The sequence below is a fragment of the Narcine bancroftii genome, chromosome 5, assembly GCF_036971445.1.
Source record: "Narcine bancroftii isolate sNarBan1 chromosome 5, sNarBan1.hap1, whole genome shotgun sequence".
NCBI lineage: Eukaryota > Metazoa > Chordata > Chondrichthyes > Torpediniformes > Narcinidae > Narcine > Narcine bancroftii.
Window position 1 is genome coordinate 246774435 of NC_091473.1, and position 26538 is coordinate 246800972.

The 26538-nt window shown below is 40.9% G+C and overlaps 1 long non-coding RNA gene across 4 annotated transcripts in view; it reads left to right on the top strand.

The window, feature by feature from the left end:
* LOC138765145 (uncharacterized) overlaps window positions 1-26538 on the top strand; it is a 129810-nt gene that overhangs the window by 85290 nt on the left and 17982 nt on the right. For 3 of the 4 annotated variants that reach the window (XR_011358500.1, XR_011358501.1, XR_011358498.1), the window contains 3 exons: window positions 3178-3307; window positions 8538-8742; window positions 18849-18931. This is a non-coding gene — a long non-coding RNA (uncharacterized lncRNA). The remainder of the gene's footprint in view (window positions 1-3177; window positions 3308-8537; window positions 8743-18848; window positions 18932-26538) is intronic. The other variant, XR_011358499.1, reaches the window with a different exon arrangement.

A 26538-nucleotide genomic window follows, 5' to 3' on the forward strand; every position in this document is an offset into this window, starting at 1 on the left:
TGCAGCCAGTCTACAGGCAACAAAGGCTTCTGCCAAAGGCCATCCTGGCTTACTAAGCAGGGATAAGGAGACACTTTCTTAAAGAGACTAGACTGGAAACGTATTTAAAAACCATCTTTTACTGATGAGCAAAATACTATTTCCATTAGCTCCAACAAACCTTTTGCTTTGTACTTAAGGGCTGAAGTTCATCTAAAGCAGTGGTTTTCAAATTCTCTCCCCCTATGCTATAGGTGCTCTGTGATTAGTAAGGGATTGTTTAAGGTGGTATGTAAGTGGGAAGGGAAGGTTGAGAACCACTGCTCTAGACCCAATTGTTACTGAAATATTGTGCTTAAGAAAAATAGCCATTGGCCCATTTCCTTTGGAGTTATGAAACAGTGCACATAACGAGTCAATGAGGTACAATTAAAACAGAGGTTTTCCAACTTTTTCTTTCCACTCACATACCACCTTAAGCAATCCCTTACTAATCACAGACCACCTATGGCCACCTAAGGTGGAATGTGAGTTTAGCGGGGCAGTTTGAAAACCACTAATCTAAAGGAGTTTTTCTTTCTACCCACATACCACCTTAAGTAACCCTTCACAGAGCACCTATGGCATAGGGATTGCTTAAAGTGGTGTGTGAGTGGAAAGAAAAAGTTTGAAAACCACTGATCTAAAGGATGGCAGTGAAAACTTGAGCATTGAAGATCCATGATGTAAGCTCTTGCTGCACTAACAAACAACACAGAAGTCTCCTCATCCCTGAGTTAAAATCACTCCATGGCCTCTTTTTCTCTGATCGCTGTGATCTCATCTAGCCCTCTGTTTTTCAGCAGTTCTGACATTTACACTGCACCTTTGACAGTCATGCCTTTAACTCTTTCAGACATATTCTCTGGAGTAAAACACAAAAGTCTGCAGACACCGTGATTGAAATAAAAATACAAAATGCCAGAGAAACTAGGCAGGTCAAACAGTGGGCTTTATTTCTTTTGGCTTGGCTTCGCGGACGAAGATTTATGGAGGGGGTAAAAGTCCACGTCAGCTGCAGGCTCGTTTGTGGCTGACCAGTCCGATGCGGGACAGGCAGACACGGTTGCAGCGGCTGCAGGGGAAAATTGGTTGGTTGGGGTTGGGTGTTGGGTTTTTCCTCCTTTGCCTTTTGTCAGTGAGGTGGGCTCTGCGGTCTTCTTCAAAGGAGGTTGCTGCCCGCCAAACTGTGAGGCGCCAAGATGCACGGTTTGAGGCGATATCAGCCCACTGGCGGTGGTCAATGTGGCAGGCACCAAGAGATTTCTTTAGGCAGTCCTTGTACCTTTTCTTTGGTGCACCTCTGTCACGGTGGCAAGTGGAGAGCTCGCCATATAACACGATCTTGGGAAGGCGATGGTCCTCCATTCTGGAGACGTGACCCATCCAGCGCAGCTGGATCTTCAGCAGCGTGGACTTTCATCCAATGGATGTTGAGGATGGAGCGGAGACAACGCTGGTGGAAGCGTTCTAGGAGCCGTAGGTGATGCCGGTAGAGGACCCATAATTCGGAGCCGAACAGGAGTGTGGGTATGACAACGGCTCTGTATACGCTTATCTTTGTGAGGTTTTTCAGTTGGTTGTTTTTCCAGACTCTTTTGTGTAGTCTTCCAAAGGCGCTATTTGCCTTGGCGAGTCTGTTGTCTATCTCATTGTCGATCCTTGCATCTGATGAAATGGTGCAGCCGAGATAGGTAAACTGGTTGACCGTTTTGAGTTTTGTGTGCCCGATGGAGATGTGGGGGGGCTGGTAGTCATGGTGGGGAGCTGGCTGATGGAGGACCTCAGTTTTCTTCAGGCTGACTTCCAGGCCAAACATTTTGGCAGTTTCCGCAAAGCAGGACGTCAAGCGCTGAAGGGCTTTATATAGCAAAGTTAAAGATACATAACCAGCGTTTTGGGCCTGAGCCCTTCATCAAGTTATCATAACCACTGGATTTGCTTTGTTTAACTCATGTTATTCTATAACTCCAGGCTAATTCCTGGGATGTGAGGATTGTTCCAACAAGAGGGGCCAAGCAGGTTGGATCAGAGTTTAGACAAATGAGAGGTCGCCTTGTGGAATCATGTAAGATCCAATGGGAGCATGACATGGTGCGTAGATTTCAAGATGCTTTCAATTGGAGGAGAATCTTTTTCACAGGATAGGGGAGTCTAAAACTAGGGGACAATGATTTGATGTGAGAGGGGAAAGACTTAAAAAGGATTTAAGGGCAGAGGATGGAGGATATGAGGAATGAGCTTTTGGCGGAAGTGGCAGAGGCTGGGCACAAATCCAATGTTTGAAAGACATTTAGGCAGGTAAGTGGATAGGAAAGGTTTAGAATACCAGGGGAAAAGTTTGGCAGAAAAATGAGGGGGAACTTCTTCACACAGAGAGTGGTGGGGCTGTGGAACGAGCTGCCAGCCAAAGCAGTGAACGTGGGCTCAATTTTAACATTTAAGAGAAATTTGGACAGGTACCTGGATGGGAGAGGTATGGAGGGCTATGGGCAGGGTACAGGTCAGTGGGACTAGACAAAAAAAAATGGTTTGGTGTGGACTATGTTTCTATGCTGTAATGTTCTACACTTCTACATGAGCCAAAGACAGGCAAATAGAAGGCTTGGTGGGCAACTTGATTGGCATGGCAGGTTGGACCAGAGGCCTGTTTCCATGTTGTAAAACATGAACTTTTTGAAATGTAGGAAGGATACCAAGGCCTTGAAGAGGATGCAGAGAAAATTTACTGGAGTGTTATCAAGGGTTAAGAGTTGAGTTATTTGGCAAGTCTCAGAAGATGAATATGTGGTCTTTGCCACATGGAAGGGTTTTCACTAGAGGTGTTCAAAATAATGACATAGTTGGAGTAAATAACCAGAATCTGTTTCCATTGACAATAACCTTATGAGTGAAACTGAAAGATCATTGGATGCACAGGGAACTTTAATGGTCTCTGAAAAGTTGGTACAAGCATGTGGAATATTCACTTTAAAAGGAAATTGGATGGTTGGGTTAACGAGGAAAATTGCAAAAGGTGGGGAAGGAGTAGGTGGAACACACACTGTTTTATGATGAGTTAAATTATAATCTCTTCCCCTAATTCTTCCAACCTTTTGTTGTGCTCAATGAAACATCGCAACGTAATCTGTTAATAACTAATTGCTTTGTATTTTCCAGAACTCTCTAGAACATTCCTGTCAAAGTCTGACAAAAGCAACGTGAGTAATTGCTACGAAGTGCTCACAGCCATGGGGACACTATCTGATGCATAGTTAACAACATGCAAGTACAATGAATATTACATGAGGTACATCTGCTCTCTGGTCTGTCCTCACCACATGATTACCCAGAAACCAGTCTAGCACAGCGGCAAACACGTTTGTTCTTTTACCTTTCACTTTCTCAATATTGCAAGATAATCCCTCTGAACATTTGTCAAATCATCAATGATCACTGAAGAAATCTGTATTTATGACAGCTGAGAAACTCTGGTAAAGATCCAAATCCAGTTTATAGGATCACCAAGTAGAACAAAGATGGGAAAGCAATCAGGTAGTAATAATGAGATACAGTGGGACTGGATTACACCATAAATTAATTGTTGCTGGATTTTCGAAGCTTGTGACATCCCTGCAGACTTGCTGAAAATCCATCAGGAGCTGGGTTTGATGTATCCAAGGCATAAAACGTGTACCTGGCCCTCAGCTCCTGTCTATATCAGGCTACAAGCATGGAAACAGATGGTCATGATTCTCATGATAAAGAACATAAATATTCCCACTGAGACAAATCTTCTGGGAGTCTGGTATGAGTTTCCTGCCTGGAACATTGAGTATTCAGGAGGCCACCTGCCTTGCTAAGGGCAAACGTTAAGGCATCCTGTTGATTGGAGGTGCTGTTCCAAACAGGACCATGGTTGTTCAACTGAAGGCCAAGGACACTTTCTTGTCAAAGTAAATCTTAGAGTCCATTCAGGAACCAGGGTGGATCTCCCCACCATAACCCTCCAATCACATTAGGCTGCATTATAGGTGGTATGATTAGTGCCAAATCCTATCAGTAGATGGCTGCCATTGATCTCCCACATTCTACTCATTGGATCACCACCAGTAATCACCATTGGTACCAAATTCTTCCTTGAGTCCAAGTGTAGTTTGATATTCTGGGTGAGTAAATAAGAGAATGTCTGAAGGACTTCAGAATTAGAACCAGAATTTATTGTCATGAACACAGAATTTATTGTTTTGCAGCAGTATCACAGGGCAAACATTTATATAAATCACTTTACAAAATAAATAACAACAATGCAAGAAAAAGGAAAAGTTAAAGTAAGGTAATGGCTGTGGTTCATAATTCATTCAGGAATCTGATGGCAGAGGGGAAGAAGCTGTCCTTGTGCTGCTGAGTACTTGTCTTCAGGCTCCTGTACCTTTTTTCTGACCATGGCAGAGTGAAGAGGGCATGGCCTGGGTGGTGGTGGGGGTCCTTAAGGATAGAGGTCTCGTAGATGTCCTCGATGGAATGAAGACTGGTGTCCATCATGTCACAGGCTGAGTTAACAACTCTTTGGAGTTTTTTCCTTGTCCTGAGCATTGGCTTATCCGTTCCAGACAGAAGTGGGAACTTTGAAGTAAATTGTGATTGAGCATATCTCCGAGAACTTAACCTGATTGACTGTTGATTAGTACGCTACAAGCACACTTGAGGATACGGTACTAATTGATTTGTTATGTGTTTGTTTGGATGTTTTAGGATCTTCTGTTTGTTTCTATTCACTTTCAAGACTTTTGATTTACTTGTTACCTTGCAAGTTTTGATTGTCAAGGCCACCTGAAGGACTGCTTTTATTGCAGGTGGTTCTTAAGATCATCAAACCTCAACTTTGATTGATGTATATGGAAGGACAGAATGCATATAATTTGGATTATTTTTCTTGCAATATGGTACATTTTGGAGATAGAGATATGCAGGAGATTGGAGGTTCTGGAAACAGTGCAATAAACAATCTGCTGGAGAAACACAATGGATCAAACAGCATCAGTGGGAGAAAAAGAATTGTCAAAGATCTGACCATCAAGACTGAGGGTGCAGAGGGGATGCCATTAATCCAGGACTGTCAACTGATGGGATATCAGAACAGCTGTGATTGGAGCAAGCAGAGAAAATGTATTGTTCCACTCCAATTAGTTCCATAAGAATCGTTAAGAGAGCTTTTGGCACATTGGCCTTCATAAATCAAACTATGGAGTACTGGAGTTGGGATGTTATAGTAAAGTTGTATAAGATATTGGTGAGGTCATATTTGGAGTATTGGATGCAGTTTTGGTCACCTATCAAAAGAAAAGATATCAATAAGAATGAAAGAGTGTGGAGAAGATTTGCTCAGATGCTGCTGTGACTTGAGGAACTGATTACAGGGAAAGGTTAAACAGGTTAGGACTTTTATTCCCTGGAGTGTAGAACAATGAGAGGAGATTTGAAGTTATGCCAAATTATAAGGACATAGATGGAGTAAATACAAGCAGGTGTTTTCCATTGAGGTTAGCTGAGATAAGAACTAGAGGGCATGGGTTAAGTGTGAAAGGGGAAAAATTTAGTGGGAACTTCTTCACATAGAGTAGTGTTAGTGTAGAACGAGCTGCTAAATGAAGTGGTGAATGCAGGCACAATTTTAACATTGAAGAAAAATTTGGACAGGTACATGGATGGGAAAGATATGGATGGATGTGGACAGTACAAATCCATGGGGCTAGGCAGAATAATGGTTCGGCGCAGACTAGAAGGGATGAAAGGCATTTCTGTGCTGTATTCTTCTATAGTTCTACTTAGCCCAACACACTGGATGAGCCAAAGAGTATTGAGTTAATTCATTGAAATCACAGTGAGTCTGTTCAGTAAATAATGAAATACTAGACAAGCATCATTGCCCCAGATCTGAAGATTAGTGTCTCAACCTATTCCAGGCTGATACACCTCAGGCTATACTGAAGGCACATAGATTTTCAAAGGTGCTGTTAAAGTGTGGCCATCCTCAATCCTCAGATGGACATTAAAAAAATATATTTTTTCCAAAGAGCAGCTAAGCTCTCTGACATTGATCCCTCAGAAAAGATCAGGTGAAAAGAATGACCTCATTGTTTTCATTCAGTGATGTTTGTGAGAGCTCGGTGGGTTCCCATTGGCCAATGTTGCAGAAGTGACTACTCTCCAAAATTACTTTGTTGCTTCTAGGTAAGGAGGGCCACCATTCAAACATGCCCGGCTTTGCTATGTGGTTGCATCATTACAGGGGTTGGCTGGGTGGATCACACAAGCTTGAAACTACTTCATATCTCAGAAGGAATATTTAAACATCACTGAAACAATTTGTAAATTCATAAATTGCTGTCTGTTGGTGCTGCAGTCTGCAATATTGCATTATATTCTTGCATTTTCAATGTGATATCCGTAACTATAAATTTGACCATTCCTTTCTTTTTTACCAAGAAATAAAAGCTTGAGGACAGCACAGCAGATTATTTTAATTAACGAGTATGGAAGTCTCACTCTCTAAATCCTATAAATAGTTGAACCTGCACAGCTATCTGAACTATCAAAGATATTCAAAAAATTCCATTTAAATAATTATAAAGATAAAAATAGGTTGAAAATAAACAATGACAAGTATATTGAAATAATTAAAACATTCAAATAAATTATAAAAAAGCAAATCACTCTCCTGCACTTCCCTCCCTTCTCAGGATTAGTGAAGCCATTTAAATGAGTGGACTTGTTGTTATTATGCTAGCACTTTATTTTGAATTTGAGGGGTAAGATACTAAGTGTATCCAGACTCTCGCTCTCTCTCTCTCTCTCTCTCTCCACCAACCCTCCCCGCCCCCCACCACCACCACACTTTCTCACGTCATTGCTCTGCTGTTGGGCTCGTTTAAGTCTAATAATGGAGCGGACAACCAGATGTGGAGATGAGATAATATCTGACCCGTAGCACATCCTGGACTTCTGCCTGTCACTGCATACTGAGTCACAGACAGCCAAGAATATGTTATTCCTTTAGGAACTGACATCCACCAGTCTGTACAAATCCAAGTTTTTCAACTGTGAATTCTCTAGGGCCAAACTCACTTCTAGGCAAATCAAGAAATTATCAATGCTCCATGGATTTTGGAACCAATTGCATAACTTCAGTTGCAAAAGCCCACCCATCAGTGTGCTGAAGTCTTGGGGACAGCTAACAAGTGTTCCCTATCTGCTAATTCAGCAGAGGTGAGGGGGAAGGTTTCAACCAGCCTCACTATCCTGGGTGACCCAGACAGATGGGAATACACCTTACCCCTCCGTAAATCTTCGTCCGCGAAGCCAAGCCAAAGAAGAAGTCACAGAAAATATACATATACACAAGCAAAGCCAGGGAACAGATGCAGACAACAGTGCAAAATTGAACAGGGAATTCAGGAAGCAATTTTTATCCAGTAGCTATTTATAGCAGCATGTGAAAGGGACAGTGATATGTGTGCTGAATGCAAATGCAAGTTATCAGATTCTATGGAAGAGCAGGATAAAACAATATATTGCAAAGGGCACTCAACAGAACACCAGCATTCTCCTTTTGTGCACACTGTTGGAAGTGTGTATCAGGAATGTTACATCAATCAGCTGGGCCATCAGACATAATGGGTGTCATTCATTCAAAGATGCCACCTTATGAGAGAAAAAATGTCAAGCGCAAGAATATTTACACAAACTATCCTTGGGGACGGCAGAACAGAGAAACAGAGATGGTAAAATGATGCACATTGTCTTAGGTTCCAGATTACTTTCTCACAAAGAGCGAGGGATATCTGAAATATGCCTCCTCTTCCAGAACGGAATGAAGGTGTTTCAGTTCTGGAAATATTAGGCTTTGAGGTCAATTAATTTTTATTTAATTATGGAATGATAATGAGTCATTAAAGTTTATATTAATCAGTCATTGTCCAATTAAACAGTAAAACAGACTTTTTAAGGTTAAATGGCCTTCATTTTCCCATGCACCAATTTTCCTAACTCTCACACTTGTGGAGTGGCTACAATCTGCCTTGCATGCAGGATTCAGTGCAGAAATTCACAATGGATTTTCCACAGAACCTCCCAGGCCTGATCTGATGAAGAACTAGGAGGTGTTGGTTGTATCAGAACCTTCCAGTTTCCTGATAAACCACATACACTTGTAAAAGAGCTGCATCGAGCATTCCCCTTCATCACTGGGTTAAGATCCAGGAAGCCCCCACTCAACAGCACCAGGGGGAGTTCCCCCATTTTATAGAGTGCAGTGGCTCAAGAAGGGGTAATTAGTCACAGCAAACGGATCTTGCAAGTGGTCCACCTATTGTGAAAATTACCTTTAAAGACAACAGGAAAGGCAAACCACCTGGGAACCCTGGTAATATTAACCCCTCAACCAAAACTGAAACAAAAAAGATAATCTGCTCATTAATCTCACTTTTCTGTTTTGACGGAACTTCAAAAATATTTTGTGGTCTGTGTTTCTGTTTTAGCCATCCATAAGTCAGGAAAGATAATGGATTTGAATCTGTTAACCTGGAATCACTACCCACCACTTCACCATGTCTGCACTTCACCTGTGTCTGGATGTAAAGAACCTGTATTGGATTTCTTCGATTCCAGTGATGTTAAATGAATGCCTCTGCCTTCATAGATGGAACAACCCCTTCAGCATTTATGACTGTCAAAGTTGTGAAGGTATGCTAATTGTAGCTCTCTCAACATTAAACTTGAAACTAAATATGATATTTTTTTTTAAATAGGCAGGCTAAATTTATTTTTGCTCACTCCATTGAAATTGAGGTCTCCAATACCATAAGACAGTGGAGAAGAAATAGGCCATTCAGACAATGGAGACTGATCCATTTCCCCACTCAGCCCTACTGCCAACCTTCTCCCTAAAGCCTTTGATGCCCTGCTCAATGACCTGGCTTCCACAAGCACCTGTGATAACAAATTCCACAGATTTACCACCCTCTGGCTGAAGAAATTCCTACCCACCTCTGTTCTAAGTGGATGCCCTTCAATCCTGAAGTTTCCCCTCTTGTCCTAGACTCTTTCTTCATGGGAAACAACGTCTACTCTGCCTATGCCAACGCCTTTCAACATTCAAAATGTTTCGATCACATCCCCCCTCTTTCTCCTAAATTCCAATGAGTACAGGCCAAGAGCTGTCAAACGCTCCTCATATGATAAAACTTTCATTCCCTGAATCATCCTTGTGAATCTCTTTCCGAACCTCTTCAGCACATCCTTTCTTAAATGAGGAGCCCAAAACTGCTCACAATGCTCCAAATATTGTCTGCCAATTCAGTTCTGCAGTACTCTTAAGAATAGCCCAGAAATCTGTCAGACTGAACAAAGTTTATAAATCACCACCAGTGGGATTTGAGTCCCGAATACCAGGAAGGAAAGTGGTAAAAGAAGTATTTAATCTAGCAATATGTGTTAGTAATAAAAATGCCACATTCTCAATTAAAATTATTTTAGACTATCACAGTAGAATTTGAAAGATCAGTGGACCATAGTAAAGATTTTACTAAAAAGTCTCTTGAGAGTTTCCAAGAGGAAATTTCCAAGTGTAATCCTAGGGAATCAGAGAATTCTGAACCTTGTCAGTAAGTTTGGAACTTCTGTATCTAACAGTGTGTCCCAGACTTCCTGGTGCCTAACCAGTAAAACACTGGTGGTTCTGTTCAGAGCTGTTGGTATCAGATAGTGAATTATAGTCAATCACAAAAATGCAGGTTCTAATTACTTTTAATGGTCTACTGTGGTGTTTTAAGGGTTTTTGACACCCCTACCCAAGTCTCTCTCTTTCCCCATCTTTCTGTCTCCCTTCCTCCAACTTCCCTCTCCATTCAGAGAGCTACCCCTCTTTGTATCACTTCTCAGCTGTTTTCTCTTCTATCCTCCCTCCCATATCCACTTATGACCTTTCACCTATTGATCTGTGCTCCTCCCGCTGCCCCCTCCTCTCCCTCCTTTCCTCTCCCCACAACTTTTTATTTTAGCTCTTACCTTGACAAAGAGCTCTGGCCCGAAATGTTGGTTACCCTTTGCTGCTTTTAGGGGCCATGTGACCTGCTGAGTTTCTCCAGCACTTTTGTGCTCCACACTACAATCACAGCGTCTGCAGACTTCTCTGTTTAACCTGACTTTGCTTGGTTCCCTATTACTGTCTTTTGAAAATCTTTCCTAGGTTCGAATCTGGAGCTCTTTGTAAGGAGTTTGTACATTCGCCCTGTAGTTTCCTCCCATATTCCAAAAGTAAATGGGTTTGGTAGGTTAATTGGGTGTAATTGGCAGCACAGGTTTCATGAGCCAGAAAGTTATGGTAGAAACTGTCTGTGATGTGGCTTAATTTCTGTCCCAAACCGAAATGCATTGTATTTGACAGAATGTGGAACTTGTTGGCTAATTCAAACATCAGTTCATCTGTCTTCAGATGATATTTTGGGTCCCCACTCCACATCTAGGTTATTGCCCTCGAAACTTCCAAATCTACGTGGCCTTTCCAGCGTAGTAATTCGTTACCACTGACTCCACCGCTCCAGTGAGAAAAGCCCAATTGGTTTATTATGGAATAAAATACTTCATCCATTTCTGGTCAGCCCCAAATGTCTTAAAAATCAGCACCATGTCTGGTTCACAGCAGCAAACCGGTCAATTTTAAGGTGTGATATAATAATGTCAAATCATCTCAAGAGCTTTTTAATAAAATCCCTTCTATTGTCAAGTGACCTTTCAAATTCCATCATAGGAATCTAAAATAATTTTAATTAAGAATGTGGCGTTCTTATCAGTTACAGAAGCCACTGTACCAACGCTGCCTCTGGTGCGGACCTGTGGGGAACGAGGAGCAGAGATATAGCGCTCCCGTGGGATCCAACCCCCCAGTCAACTGCTGTCAGCTTTGAACGGGCCGTTAAAGTAGTTTTATTTAAAATCACACGTCCACAGGGTCTGCGCCCAAGATGGCGGCGCTTGTGATCGGCAGCAGTCACGACTTATTGCAGACTCCAAGGGAGAGGAGGATTGGTGCAGGGAACCAGAAAATGGGAAGAATGTCCCCTGTCTGAGAAGGAGAAGTAGAGGAGATGGGATGGTGACCACGGCGGTGAAGCAGTGAGGGGGCTCTGTGGCTGATAGACCCACGCATGCTGTGGGCTGCTGTCAACTCGAGGCGAGGGACCCATGGAGGCGGGGGGGGGGGGGTGCTGGTGGAGGCCTGCTGTTGGGAGACTCGCACTGGGCTGCGGACTGCCGGAGACAGGCTTGAAACTGGCAGAAGTGGTAGCAGGTTTTGGAACCGGGATGTGAGGGGGTGCCGAAGGCGCTGAAGAGTTCCTGGCCGCGTCGGAGGTTCAGTTCTGGAGCTCGGGGTGGACTGGACTCTGTCTGGCTAGAGAGGCTGTGGAAGTGTGGGAGATGAATCTGCAGACTCTCCGTGACTCTCTTTTGCTTCTCTCTAACTGTAAGAGGCACTTCAGGCAATTTCTGCCGATGGCGAATCTATCTGCCTTACAGCAGGCAAAAGCAATTCCATGAAATATGACACTGTTTATTACAATGACAAGAAATTGAATTTTGATCTTGATCTTGAATCTTGACATATCGTTAGACCACCTTCATTCTGGCCATTCAGTCCCTGAGTCCTACCTATGGCGATTTACAAACTTCCTTCAGTCTGTAATTTACATTTATTCTCCAGGGCTCTCTGTCGCTGCTTCTTTAACTCTCCAATCTGACTTCCCTTTCAGTCTCCAATTCATTCTTTGTCTCTAATTTGTTCTCTTCTTGTACCTCCCTCTTTCCCTGTCTCTTCCCATGTTTCATTCTATTTCCCCCTATCTTGATTCTAACTCTCTCAGGGTGTTTTTACTTCCCCCCCCCCCCCCTTCTCTACCTTTTCCTCATTCTCCACCCTCTTCTTCTTACTTTCTATCTGTCCTTGAGACAGGAATTCTCTCTTGTGTGCTGACAATGGAACTCGAGAAAAATGATCAGCCAGCTGGTTCTTCTCCTCTCCCGTACATTCAGCACTTTTGGAATGAATGCACGGAAGCATAATCAACAGGCTGCCAATTCTCTTCAATGCCATCAGAGCTTGAGCCAAAATGAATTTCTTCTCCATTTATCTTTGTCTGATTCTTCTCTATATACGCACATTCCTTTTCTCTTGGCCATCCAAGTTGCACCACAATTCAAGTTTTGGCTTGATTGAAGAGTGAAGGTTTAAATATTTGTTCAGCATTAAATTGTGGGAACTGCCTTGCTCTGCCGGCGTGACCAATATTATTAAGAAGAGTTCATTCTGACAGACACTCTTATTTAATGACAAATAGTCTTGGCAGCAAGTCCACAGTTCCCTGTTGTTTGCCAAGAGTGGTAAAACAGAACACATATCAACAGGGACATCACTTGTTCCTTAACCTCCTGCCTTCCTTGAAGTAAGACCCTGAACTCCAACACCCATGTGGAACAGTGACTTAGAATATTCTTTTATTCTGATAGATTTTATTTGCTCTCACAGAGAAATCTATTTGCAGTGGAGAGACCACAATGGTGATTGAAATGATCAATGTTATTCCATCGGCAAACACGACCCTAAGATTATAGGAACCTGCCACTTCAATGTTCTATCCCACATCTAGACCTGATCCCTTCTGATTTCACCCTCAAGTAATGAAAGAAACATAGGGCAAAAAGAGCCTTTTCAACTCATTGTGTCCAAATTAACTAAAAATGGTTCATCTCTCAGGGGTTTTCAAATTCCCCCCCTAAACTCACTTTCCACCTTAAGTAATCCCTATGCCATAAGTGCTCTGTGATTAGTAGGGGATTGCTTAAGGTGTTACGTGGATGGAAAGAAAAAGTTCGAAAACCACTGTTTTGATCGTACCTAATTGACTCGTTATGTGCATGGTTTCATATCTCCAAAGGAAATGGGCCAATGACAATTTTTCTCAAGCAGAATATTTCAGGAACAATTGAGTCTAGAGCAGTGATTCTCAACCTTCCCTTCCCACTCACATCCCACCTTAAGCCATCCCTTCCTAATCACAGAGCACCGATAGCATAGGGATTACTTCAAGTGGAATGTAAGATTAGGGGGGCAGTGTGAAAACCACTGACTAGGTTAATCCCATTCACCATCTATCAATCCAAAGGCTTGAAGGTTATAGCTCTTCCAGTGCTCATACCTAAAAATACATTATCATGTAAAAAGAAGCCGTTTGGCCTTTGAGTCCATGTAAGCAGAGCAAATGCTCTCATTTCTTTTCTCCTCAACCTATTATTCACCTATGCTGCAACTTTATCACTCTCACATGCCTTCCAGCATCCCCTTTTGATTCTTTTTGAATCATAGCATCATATACACAGAAACACGTCCTTCAGCTCAACTTGTCTATACTGTCCAAGTTGCTCCCATTCGCCTGCATTTACCCATATCCCTCAAACCTTTCCTATAGATTCCTACCTAAATGTTTTCAGAATGTTACAATTGTCACCACTTTTCTCATGTAGCCTGTTCCATACACACTCCACTCTCTGTGGAAAGTACATTAAATTTTTCCCATCTCACCTTAAATCTATGCCTTCTAGTTTTAGATTTCCCTGCTCTAGGATATAACTTATGACTCCTTATATATGCCCTTCATGATTTTATAGACATTTGTAAGGTCTCCACTATGCCTCCCACACTCCAGAGAAAACATCCCATCCTATCCAACTTCTTATAATTCAAGCCTACTAGTCCCAGTATCATGTGACTCTTTTCTGCACCCTTTCCAGCTTAATGGTATCTTTCCTTTAATTGAATAACCAATACTGCACATGATACTCCAAATGTGGTCTCACTGACATCCAGCTGTGCTTAAAATAGACATCCAGCTGTGCTTAAAATATTTATCCCTGGGGAGCTAAACAGACTGTTCTCGGATCCGGAGGAAGCACAAGGATTTGCAGAACGTCTGCAGGACAGAAGGAGAGATGAAGAGATGTAACAAGAATAAAGAACGGCAATAAAATACACATAAAGATGTAAAAATAACGTATATGTAAGAACTAAAGAAGGGAAAGAGAAAGGAAGAAAGGAAGTAAGGGGGAAAAAAAGAGGGTGAGTTTTGTTATATGTGTAGAAAAAAGTCTTCTCTGGGGGGGGGGGTTGAGTGGAAGAGAATAACCATCACTGCAAAATCAGTTGACGCTTGCGAGCGGGTTCGCAATCCAAATAGAGAGGGGAGTTGTGGTGGCCCAGCAAGGGATAAGGAGCAAGTCAGAGAGGGGGGGACATTTGGGGCTAAGGGAATATTGGATGTGGGAGTTGTTGAAGTATTTTATGTTTTAAATGTGTTGTCATACATTGAGTTTAAAAAGGGAAAACTGAGATGAAAATGGGGAAAAAGGGGATGGTGGTGGTGAGGAAGCAGAAATGAGGTGTAAACAGGGTATGAGATGGCCATGTTGAATTGTATGACTATAAATATTAATGGAATACATAACCAAATTAAACGGAAGAGGCTATTAAATTTACTGAAAAAAGAAAAGATAGGCATAGCATTTGTGCAAGAAATGCATCTAACTGAAGTGGAACATAATAAATTAAAGAGAGACTGGGTAGGGCACATAGCGGCAGCATCATATAATTCAAAAGCAAGAGGTGTAGCTATATTAATTAATAAAAATGTACCAATCAAAATAGAGGAGGAAATAATAGATCCAGCAGGGAGGTATGTAATAATAAAGTGTAAGATATATTCAGAATTTTGGAATTTGCTCAATATATATGCACCTAATGAAGAGGATCAAAAGTTTATGCAAGATATTTTTTTGAAGATTGTAGATACGCAAGGGAATATATTGATAGGAAGGGATTTTAACCTTAATTTGGATCCAATGTTGGATAAAACTGGACAAAATACTAGTGGCCAAAATGAATAAAGTGGCCAAATTTATGGTTAAATCAATGCAGGAAATGAAACTTATGGATATATGGAGGCAGCACCCAAGTGAGAAGGAATACTCATATTATTCGAGTAGGCATAAAACATACTCAAGGATTGATATGTTTTTGTTGTCGGCCCATATTCAAGGGAGAGTTAGAAAAACTGAATATAAGGCTAGATTGCTATCTGATCATTCACCCCCGTTATTAGCAATAGAACTGGAGGACATCCCACCAAGAACATATAGATAGAGGTTAAAGTCCATGCTACTTAAAAGGCAGGAATTTAAAGAGTTTATTGAACACCAAATTAAAATGTACTTTGAAATAAATACGGAATCAGTGAAAGACAAATTTATATTATGGGATGCAATGAAAGCCTTCATTAGAGGGCAGATAATAAGTTATATAACTAAGATGAAAAAGGACTACAATCAGGAAATAGAACTGTTGGAAAAGGAAATAGTAAGTACAGAAAAGGAACTAGTAAAAAGGGATGTTATAACAAAAAGAAGAGAATTGGCATACAAAAAAATAAAATATGAAACATTACAAATGTATAAGGTGGAGAAGAACATAATGAAAATAAAGCAAAAGTATGATGAAGTAGGAGAAAAAACACACAAAATATTAACCTGGGAACTTAAAACAGAACAAGCTAAAAGAACTGTATTGGCATCAAGGAAAAAGGACAAACAAATTACATATAATCCAATGGAGATTAATGAGAACTTTAAGGAATTTTATGCACAATATACCAAACTGAGAACGAGGGGAAAGATGACAAAATAGAAGAGTTTTTAGCTAAAATTGAACTGCTGAAATTGCAAGAAGAGGAACAAAACAATCTGATAAAACCAGTTGAAAGAGAGGAAGTAGAGGATATATTTTAAAAGTTGCTGAACAATAAAATGCCTGGAGAGGATGGATTCCCAATAGAATTCTATAAAACATTTAAAGAGTTATTAATTCCTCCTCTCCTGGAAGTAATGAACCAGATAGAAGAAACAGAAAACTTGCCAGATTCATGTAAGACAGCAATAATTACAGTAATACCAAAGACGGGGAAGGATCCACTAACACCAGCATCATATAGACCAATATCTCTACTCGATTCAGATTATAAGATAATAGCAAAATTATTAGCTAACTGATTGGCCGACTGTGTACCAAAAATAGTAAAACAAGATCAAACTGGATTTATTCAGAAAAGACGAACAGTGGATAATGTCTGTAAATTTATTAATCTAATTCATGCAGTTTAAGGAAATAAGAAGCCAACAGTGGCTGTTGCTTTAGACGCAGAAAAAGCCTTTGACAGGGTAGAATGGAATTATTTATTCAAAGTATTACAGAGGTTCAATCTACCAGAAAAATATATTAATTAGATTAAAGCATTATATTATGGACCATTGGCAAAGGTGACAGTAAATGGATATGTATTGAACCAATTTAAATTAAGTAGGTCAACTAGGCAGGGATGTCCATTATCTCCCTCACTGTTCGCTTTAGCAATAGAACCATTGGGAGAACTGATAAGAACAGAAAATAAAAATAAAAGGGATAAAAATAAAAGGAGTATAAAATCAGTTTATTTGCAGATGACATCATAGTATACTTAACAGAACCAGAAATATCAATGAAATAACTACATAAGAAATTGAAGGAATATGGAGAAATATCAGGGTACAAGATCAACGCAAATAAAAGTGAAGTGATACCAATAAGTAATGCGGATTATACAGAATTTAAAAAAGAATCACCATTTAAATGGCAAACACAAGCAATCCAATACCTAGGTATTAGGTTCTTTGGCTTGGCTTCGCGTCGAAGATTTATGGAGGGGGTAAAAAGTCCACGTCAGCTGCAGGCTCGTTTGTGGCTGACAAGTCCGATGCGGGACAGGCAGACACGATTGCAGCGGTTGCAGGGGAAAATTGGTGGGTTGGGGTTGGGTGTTGGGTTTTTCCTCCTTTGCCTTTTGTCAGTGAGGTAGGCTCTGCGGTCTTCTTCAAAGGAGGTTGCTGCCCGCCAAACTGTGAGGCGCCAAGATGCACGGTTTGAGGCGATATCAGCCCACTGGCGGTGGTCAATGTGGCAGGCACCAAGAGACAATAATTAAAGCCACTTGTACAAATTAAATTATCAGTCACTAATAAAGAAATTGCAGGAAGACTTAGAACATTGGAAAGAATTACCGCTAACGTTGATAGGGAGGGTAAATTGCATTAAAATGAATGTCTTCCCAAAGATACAATACTTATTTCAATCGTTACCAATTCCCTTAACAGAGAAATTCTTTAATGAACTAAAGAGAATAATAAGGAAATTCTTGTGGAAAGGGGGGAAACAGAGGGTAGTGTTAGATAAATTAACAGAATGGTAAAATCAAGGTGGTTTGCAGCTACCAAACTTTAAAAATTATTACAGAGCAGCACAATTGAGGTATTTATCAGATTTTTATCAGACAAGGGAAAAACCAGATTGGACTAAGACAGAGCTAGATAAAAATAGGGGAGAAGGTACCAGAACATATACCTTATAGGTGGGATGAAAAGCTCATCAGTATTGCATAATTTACTCAATATATAGAAAAGATTCACTTGGAAAGGAAAGAAACAAATTACAAAATACCAAAATTATTATTGACGCAAAATCAGCTAATCCCTTTTACAATAGATAATCTTTCCTCTAGAGAATGGGAGAGAAAAGGAATTAAAAGAATAGAAAATTGTTTTTTGGAGAATAATTTATTGACATTTGAACAAATGAAGTACAAATATGGAATAACTCATGGTACAATGTTTGCATATCATCAAATGAAAGCTTATTTAAAGGATAAATTGGGAAACAGATCGAAATTACCAGAAGGAAGCAGCTTTGAATATGTGATTACAAACAATGATAATTAAGAGATTTATAACGAACTTGTACATCAAGCTACAAGAGAAGGAAAATGATGAAATAAGCTATAAACTGAAACAAAAGTGGGAAAAAGATTTAAACATAAAGATAAAAAATGAAACATGGGAAAAGTTATGTTCTGGAACTATGAAGAATATAATAAACACAAGGTTATGCATGATACAGTATAATTGGTTACACAGGTTATATATCATGCCCAAAAAGTTAAATAAATGGGATCCAACATTATCAGATAGATGTTTTCGCTGTAAGAAGGAAATGGGAACAACAGTACATGCAATTAGGGCATGTGAGAAAGTGAAAAAGTTTTGGGAAGAATTAAATCAGGTATTAAATAAAATCACAAAAAGCAACATCCCAAAAAATCCAGAGATCTTTCTTCTAAGTAATATAAGAAGTAAGGAATTTTGGCCTCGAACTGGATGAAGTCAAGAAAGATTTATTATGATAGCCTTAGCTGTAACAAAAAAATGTATAATGTCAACTTGGAAATCGGAAGAGAGCCTGAGAATACAGCAATGGTACATAGAAATGAACAAATGTATTCCATTGGAAAAAATAACATATAATTTAAAAAATAAAGTCACATTATTTGAACAAATTTGGGAACCATACATGGAACATGCCTCGGACCTCCACCCCCTAAAATGATAAGAAGACAAAATGACTTGATCCAGTGTGTAAAAGTAGATGACATATTTTTCTTGTTTATCTTTCATTGTGTGATGACATCGTTTAATGGTTTTATTGTATTGTATATATTGAATGTTTATTGGTTTTGGAGGGGGGTGGGAAGGGGAAGGGAAGGGAGGGGGGAAAAGGGGAGAAAATGCCACTGTGTATATTTAAGAGGGAGAAATTTGTATGTATTTTGGTTGATATGGTTCACAGTGTGAAAAATAAAAAAATATTTTTTTTAAAATTACAGCAAAAAAATGCAGTCTCACTGATATCTTGCACAGTTGTAACACGACATCCCTGTTCCTGTACTCACAGACCTGACTGATGAATGTAAGTGTGCCAAATATCTTCTTCACCACCCGTCTACTGTGTCACCACTTCCATGGAACTATATACAGTAAAATCCCCGTTATCCGGAATTCAAGGAACCTGCAGCTTCAAGCAACCGGCAAAACAATTGCGGAAAATAAATAGGTTAAAAAATACGAAACTTTAAAATTGGCACCCCCAAGATCTGATCTCGCAACATGCAATCTCAAGCAACCAGCACATTTATTTATCCGGCATCTACCAATCCCCATAGTTGCTGGATACTGGGGGTTTTATTGTACCTTTCCTCCTAAGTGCCTTTTTTCTACAGCACTCCAATGGGCCTTACCATTCACTATGTAATTCCTGCTCTGGTTTAGCCCATCAAAGCACAACACTGTATGCTTGTCCAAATTAAATTCCATCTGCCATTTTTTTGGCCCACTTTCCCAGTTTATCTAAATTCTGTGGTCAACTTCAATAAGCTTCTTCACTGACCACTTTACCAACAAGCTTGGTGTCATCCACAAACTTGCTAACCATGTTAACTACATTGTCGTCCACATTGTTAATATAGATGACAAACAACAGTGAATCCATCCAGCGTGATCCCTGTAGTACACCACCAGTCACAGCCCTCCTCCCAGAGAGACAATTGCAATACCATACACTGTCTCCTACCAACGCCCCAATTCTGTACCCAATTGACCAGCTCATCCTAGATCCTATGCGATCCAACCTTCCAGACCAGGCTAACATTGCCACTGACTTACACAAGAGGTCATTTGCATCACCCAATTAAACTGACAGCATGTCTTTGAGATGTGGGTGCTATCCAGAGAACCCACACAGTCATGAGCTGAATGTGCAAATTTCACACAGTTGGCAAGGTCAGGATCAAAGCTGGGTGCTTGGAGCTGTGAGAAAGCTAATTGTCAAGTCGTCACCTTTATTTGTCATTCATACCATGACTGCTAATGTGATGCACAGTAAAAAATTAGATAGCATTACTCCAGGTCCATGGAGCAAATAAGAGTTAAATATTAAAACATAATACAATAAAAATGCTATATAACTAAAGAAGAAAATAAAACAACAGATCTGAAGAGGCTGCTCCACACTCTGCCATACCCCCTCTTCCCTCCATCCCCGAGTATACTCCCACTACACTTGTGAAACCATAGTGCTGGAACAAATATGATGAAATGAACAATCTTCCTCTTGGTTATGAATGTTTCATAATTCTATGACTCTTGTCCTCTGTGCAAATGAAACGAATACTCAGTTGGTTCAATTGCTGTCACCCATGTGAAGCCCAGTCTCATCAAACCCTGACCAAACTGCTGAAGCCAATTTTGAAGTCCTCTCATCAAGCAGCGTCTACCTCCGCAATGCACCAGTCGGGAAAGATGCCAGCAGAAATCCAACTTTCCTATTGACAGTGGGAAAATCCATATAGGATATTAAAGACTTGATTTTTTTTTTAATTCAAACCATAACCTGCTGAGGCGAGACACTTGAAATAAAAGCAGGCAAACACTTAGCTGCTCAGGCAGTTTTTGTGGAAGGAGAAATGTGATGAAGAGTCACACGATGAAGAGTCTATGAACATGGGAAGATCAAGTTATAGAGGGGGTGGGAAAGAAGTAACAAGTTATGAGAGTTTATTGTCATATACAGAAGTACAATGTGCAGATGCATCAAAATTCTTACTCGTTGCAACCAAATGGGTACATAAGGTACACCAAATTCAATGGTATACATTAAATTACCACAATGGGCCAAGACAGAAAAAGAGATAACAAATGCAAAAGGATAGCTAAATAATCAGTTGTAGATACTGCAAGAAAAAAAATAATATTTCAAAAATGTAAACAAATCTTAAGGTGGTCCCAGACTAGTTTATGGTTAAAAGTAAAGACTGGAAGACTATTCCACCCTGACCAGCATCAGATTGGAAGAACAACACCTTATTTTCCATCTGGGTACTCTCCAGCCAGATGGCATTAACATCGACTTCTCTGCTAATCTGCTCGCCTTTACTTCCCCTCCCCCCTTCCAGTGTTTCCAATTCTCCCTCCTCCCTTCCCTCTCTACCCACCCAGCCATCCTTCCTCCCACTGATCTCTGCTGTCCCTACCCTCCTTTCTCCACCTATCATCTCCAGCCTCCCCCCCCCCCACCCCAATCCTTTTGTTCGGATGCCTGCCGACATTCTTCCATACCTTGATGAAGGGCTCAAGCCCAAAATGTTGGTTATGTATTTTTACCTTTGCTACATTAAGGACATTGTTTGAGGAGCTGGGTTTCTTCAGCATTTTGGGTTTTTACTTAGTTTATGGTTAGGGTTAGGGAAGTACAGGGTGGTTCAAGATCCTGACAACTGATAAAAAGTTCCTGAAGCTAATGGTGGTCCCAAATTATTTTATGGCCAAGGTTAAGGTAGTACAGGCTAGCTCAAGAGTATGATTACTGTTTGATAAGAAGTGTTCTTGATGCTAAAGATTCTGGCCTCCAGGCCTCTGTAGCTTCAGCCTAAAAGCAGCAGCAAGAAGTTGTGATCAGGATGATATCACCTCTTACCTCTCTGCTCCTTCCCCCTCCCACCTGTATCCATCTACCTCCTGTCAGCCTGCATTCAACCCTTTCCCTCCTTCACCCCACCTTTTTTTTCAGGTGTCTGCCTGATTTTCAGCACATATGAAGAAGGACCTAGGCCCAAAGTGTCAACTGCCTTTTGCTTTCGATGGGTGCTAGCTTGATCTGCTGAGTTTCTCCAGCACTTTTGTGCATTGCACTAGACCGCAGAGTTTGCAGATTGACCACCAATATGATGGGGGTCCTTTATAAAGTTGGCTGTCTTCTTGAGGCTGCATCATACATAGATATCTGTAGTGGATGGGAGGTCAGTGACCGTGGCAGACTTGGCTTGGATTAGATGGTAGGGAAGTACAATACTTGGAAAATTACTGGGGAAGATATTTCACTGCCCACAATTTCCTTGGATGCAATCATCTTCCTGTATTTCGTTCTCTCTGCGCACACCTCTCAATCTTATGCTTGACTACGCAATTGAATTGCTCCTGAGGATGTCCGATGTTGTCCATGACACCATCATGCCCTGTGAGCATTCATTAAAGGTCATGTGTATTGTGTATAGGATCCAACAATCTTTTCCTGTTGCACATCATTCCTATCACCCTTCAGAAGTCATAGTTCAGTAGATGTTCAGATTCATCAAAAGCAGCACCTTGAGAGTTTAAAGTTATACATGGACATTGTGCTTATGTGTGTGCGTGCGTGTGTGGGTGTGTGTGCGTGCGTGCATTTGTGTGTGTGGTTTTGTGTCTGTGTCTGCTTGTGTGTGTTTTGGGTGTGTGTGTGTGCGTGTGTGGGGGGTGTGTGTGTGCGCGTGAATTTGTGTGTGTGGTTTTGTGTCTGTGTCTGCTTGTGTGTGTTTTGAGTGTGTGTGTGTGTGCGCGTGTGTGGGGGGTGTGTGTGCGTGCGTGCATTTGTGTGTGTGGTTTTGTGTCTGTGTCTGCTTGTGTGTGTTTTGAGTGTGTGTGTGTGTGTGCGTGTGTGGGGGGGTGTGTGTGTGTGCATGAATTTGTGTGTGTGGTTTTGTGTCTGTGTCTGCTTGTGTGTGTTTTGAGTGTGTGTGTGCGTGTGTGGGGGGGTGTGTGAGTGCGTGAATTTGTGTGTGTGGTTTTGTGTCTGTGTCTGCTTGTGTGTGTTTTGAGTGTGTGTGTGTGTGCGCGTGTGTGGGGGGTGTGTGTGCGTGCGTGCATTTGTGTGTGTGGTTTTGTGTCTGTGTCTGCTTGTGTGTGTTTTGAGTGTGTGTGTGTGTGTGCGTGTGTGGGGGGGTGTGTGTGTGTGCATGAATTTGTGTGTGTGGTTTTGTGTCTGTGTCTGCTTGTGTGTGTTTTGAGTGTGTGTGTGCGTGTGTGGGGGGGTGTGTGAGTGCGTGAATTTGTGTGTGTGGTTTTGTGTCTGTGTCTGCTTGTGTGTGTTTTGAGTGTGTGTGTGTGCGTGTGTGGGTGTGTGTGTGTGTGGGGGGGGTGTGTGTGTGGTTTTGTGTCTGTGTGTCTGCTTGCATGTGTTTTGAGTGTGTGTGTGTGGGGTTGTGTGTGTGTGTGGGGGGGTGTGTGTGTGTGTGCGTGAATTCGTGTGTGTGGTTTTGTGTCTGTGTGTCTGCTTGCGTGTGTTTTGAGTGTGTGTGTGTGTGTGGGGTTGTGTGTGTGTGTGTGTGGGGGGGGTGTGTGTGTGTGCGTGCATTCGTGTGTGTGGTTTTGTGTCTGTGTGTCTGCTTGCGTGTGTTTTGAGTGTGTGTGTGGGTGTGTGTGTGTGTGTGTGTGTGCGTGAATTTGTGTGTGTGGTTTTGTGTCTGTGTCTGCTTGTGTGTGTTTTGAGTGTGTGTGTGCGTGTGTGTGTGTGTGTGTGTGTGCGTGAATTTGTGTGTCTGTGTCTGCTTGTGTGTGTTTTGAGTGTGGGTGGGTGGGTGTGTGTGTGTGTGTGTGTGTGTGTGTGTGTGTGTGTGTGTTTGTGTAAAAGTTATGAAATAGATGACTGATATGGGTGTAAATACAGAATTAGTGTGTTTTATTTTCCTCAGTTCCTGTTTTCTTATTGAGCTCAATGAAATTTAGCGAAAACAGTTGTACTTGCCATGATTAGATGCCCAACAGCTGTGTGGTTTGCAATTTTAGTGTGGTGAATGTCACCTTTCCATTAAATAATGGAAGCAAAACACAGACTCACAGGTATCATAGGGGAATGATTGAAATGCGTGAATGTCCTATTCAGCAGGTTAACAATTTATGGGTCACACTAATGAATTTATGCTCAAATAATGAATCAGAAGAACAATTTATTTATCCCTTTGTTCATGATGAAGTAACCCATACTCCAGTACCATTCCATCCTTCCCCAGCTTATGAATTAATTCACCCCCTTTCTATTTTTTTCCTTCATATATATATGTATATATATATATATCCCTTCATTCATGAATATCTGAACAGAAAATGCTGGGTTTGACCAAAATGAAGTCTTAAACTCTCTACTTACCATTTTCTTACTCTTTCCCTCCCTCTTTGCTGTCTCTTACCGACTCCAGTCACTCGCATAATTTCTTTCTTACATACATATATCACAAGATGGTTGCCAGCATTAATCTTGATCTTGTTGGACTATCAAAAGAACATTGACACGGTAATAAGCTGGTCTTAAATTTCAATGGTACTGGAAGGTTATCGTCTCAAATTGAAACATTGGTAATGTAAAAAGTATGGTGAATATTCACCATAATCTTTCTGTTTATTGATTATAACTGGCAGAGCAATAGAACCCCTCTAAAGTCCCACCTTTATGACAAACAAGCAGAACACTCACCTCCTCTCCCTTACTTAAAGATATAATTTTTATAAACAGAATGGCAACAGGCCTGTCCGGCCTATGAGTCCATGCCACCCAATTACCTATAACTCCCATGCATTTTGAAGAGTTGGAGGAAACTGGAGCACTCAGAGGAAACCCATGCAGACAAGGGGAGAATATACAAACTCCTTACAGATAATGCTGGATTTGAACCCGCTGGCACTGTAATGGCATTTTACTAACCACTACACTAAACTCATGGGATGTTAATTATGGTTATAATTCACCTCACAGTGGTCTGGCGGTCGTACAGGAGACTGCAGATGCTGGAATTTGAAGCTAAACATGATCTGTTGTCAGGCAGCATTAGGGGAAGGAAAAGAATGGTCGACATTTTGAGCCGAACTCCTTTACCGTAACTGGGGAAATAAGGTAGACATCGGCTCTTCTACCATGTTTCCCCAGACTCGATAAAGGGTTTTGGACTAAAATATTGACCATTCTTTTTCTCCCACTGAAACTGCTTGACCCTGCTGCAACAGATCGTGTTCAGTGTCTGGCAATCCTTTGCTTCTAGACTTGATCAGTGAGTTACAAACAGAAATAGAGACATAGATACTCCGAGGTTGACAAACTTAAAGTTAGGAATGCAGCTTTTTTCAGGTTCAAAAGAATAATTCAAGTTATCAATATGTTTCTTAAATAAGTTGACCCACTAATGTGAAAAAGCATTAAGGGTTTAGAGCCATTGATTGTATTGATGCATCTTATCATGTTCACTGCCTGGGAAAGAAAAGATTTAAAACTCCTCTCTTGCTTCACTTAACCAAACATGGGCTCTGTTTAGCTTTTCAGTGTGGATCCTTGATAATTGCTGCTGCTCTCCGATGACAGTGTTCGCTGTAGATGTTCTCGAAGGTGGGGAGAGTTTTGCTTGTGATGTACTGGGTTGGGTCTACTACCTTTTTCAGATCTTTCCACTCAAGAGGTTTTGGTGCCCCCCCCCCCCCCCACCATACTAGACGCTCCATTACACTTCTGTAGAAGTTTGCCAAGGTTTCCAATGGCATGCCGAACCTCAGCAAATTCTTGAGGAAATAGAGGCGCAGATGTGCGTTCTTCATGATGACATTAGTATGATGGGTCCAGGAAAGGCCCTCCCAGATAGTGCACCCAGGAATTTAACCCATTTACTGGTTCTTATATTCCTTTGCTTACACCATCATATAGGACTTAATGCTAGCGTACTGACTGCAATGTATAATGTACTGAAAGTGTTACTTGCTTCAACTTCCCAGTTATGTAAAACACACCCAGCAACAATTAAAGTAAAAACACAAAAATGCTAGAGGAATTCAGAAGGTCACACACCATCCTTAGGAGGTAAAGTTTCAGGTCTGAGTCCTTCTTCAAGGTCATTCATGCAAGAGAACACATAAGAATATTAAGTTCTACTTTAAATCCAACTACAACATGGCACAGAACAATAAAACTTTCATTACTATGGCCAAGATCTGCATAAAAGTTTGATTAAAAGGAGCATTTCTAAGCACCATCCTCCACTAACAAAAAAGAGGAATTATCTACCATATATTTCCTTCTCCCATGTGCATGAATCAGCATTTCTTTCACATCTATCGTCTGCTTTTGAAAGTGGACGGCAATGTCCAACGGTTTATTCACTTGATGATCGCTCCTGCAATGACACCTATTGTGTACCCTTCACTGTCATATTGTGAGTGAATGTATACTCATGGTGAATGATCAAATATTACTGCAACAATTCAGAGAACAATGGCCTGGAAAATCTCGGGCATTGATTTTGACTGAATATTTTCAATAAACAGAATAAATAAAAAAGAATCACATGTATTCAGGAGTGTGTTTCAGGGTGAAATCTAATCAAGGGTTTTGGTGATTTATTTATTGAACCATTGAAACCTGGCAGTGAGTTGCACGCAGGAATAGAATTCAGATGTTTAGATAGTTAAATAGAAAGTGAGGAACATCCAGAAATGAATTGCAAACTGGAATCTAATTAACGTTTAGAAGGATTATATTTAGAATAACTGACAGCTGGGAGTATTACATGCTGGAATCTATTCAAAGATTAGTTTGGTTTATATGTAAAATAGTGGATGCCAGTGTGTGAGTGACAGGTGGAATACAATGGGGAAGCATAACTAAAGTTCTCATCCTGCATCTAACACCTTGTACTCATGTGGCCAATTGTATGATAATGATGTATAGAC